This window comes from Macaca mulatta, chromosome 1 (genome assembly GCF_049350105.2).
Source record: "Macaca mulatta isolate MMU2019108-1 chromosome 1, T2T-MMU8v2.0, whole genome shotgun sequence".
Taxonomy (NCBI): Eukaryota; Metazoa; Chordata; class Mammalia; order Primates; family Cercopithecidae; genus Macaca; species Macaca mulatta.
In genome coordinates this window covers 140,479,785-140,480,970 of record NC_133406.1, presented here as the reverse complement: position 1 = coordinate 140,480,970, position 1,186 = coordinate 140,479,785, and the positions used below count along the sequence as shown (strand labels likewise).

At 35.2% G+C, this 1,186-nt stretch overlaps 1 non-coding gene across 1 annotated transcript; it reads right to left on the bottom strand.

The window, feature by feature from the left end:
• Positions 1-146, bottom strand: LOC114674744 (U4 spliceosomal RNA). The gene has a single exon (XR_003725857.1). It is a non-coding gene; the product is annotated as a U4 spliceosomal RNA (small nuclear RNA).
• Positions 147-1,186: the final 1,040 nt, after the last annotated feature.

Sequence of the window (1,186 nt, the reverse complement as noted above, 5' to 3'; positions counted from 1 at the left end):
AGACTGTCAAATTCAAAAATTGCCGATGCCGACTACATTTTTAGTTTTCATGGAGGGGTATTGGGAAAAGTTTTCAATTAGCAATAATCACACCTTTGATAAACCTCATTGGCTACGATACTATGATACTGCCCCTGCACAAAACTACAGATCACATTTCTTTTTCTTTTCTTTTCTTTCTTTTTTTAAAAAAACAAATATGCTATTTTATTCTAAGGGAATATTTCTGTGGTTTCTGCCAGGGGAAAACCCAAAAGTGGTTGCAAACCACAAAAGAATAGAAAGAATGATTTGGATATTTCTCTTTTTGTTTTCTTGATGTTTTCTCCTCACCTGAGGGGAAAAAAAAAAAAGTAATTTTACGAAATTTTAGAAGATACTTTTTTTTTTTTTTTTTTTTTTGAGACAGGGTTTTGCTCTGTCACCCAGGCTAGCATGCAGGGGCACAATCAGAGTTCACTGCAGCCTCCACCTCCCAGGCTCAAGAAATCCTCCCACCTCAGCCTCCCAAGTAGCTGGACCACAGGCACACACCACCATCCCCAACTAATTTTTAAATTTTTTATTGAGACAGGTTATCACTATTTTACCCAGGCTGGTGTTGAACTCCCATACTCAAGCAGTCCTCCTGCCTCAGCCCCCTAAAGTGCTGGGATTACAGGCCTGAGCCACTGTGTCCAGCCAGTTTTAGTAAAATTCAAAAAGCAAATAATAGGCACACAGATCAAAAGTTACATTTATGTGGAATGACCAATAATCAATATCTTCTCTTATGAATAAATTTAGTGTTCTGGGCTACTCTATGGACTAACAGGCAAATAAAATCCCGATGCAGTCATTGATCAGTGTATTGGTTGTTCTCAGCTAAAAGATACTGACTTTTTTTTCTTTCTGGTATTTTATAACAATTTATCTACTATGCTAACAATATTTGTTTTTTCATACAACTACAGAAAGGGAAAATGTTAGTGTTTAGACAAACCATAAAATTCATATAGTGGGAACTATTTCACATGATGTTTCTGAATAGTTTATCAGACAATCCAATTATTTGTTCTTCATATCAAACAACGTATGGAATAAGTTTTCCAGTCAGAAATAACAAACAGATGGAATTAATTACATAGAATTGGGGCAAATTTACTTTTTTCATTCAGTTCATGGTAACAAAAATGAGATTTGTTAC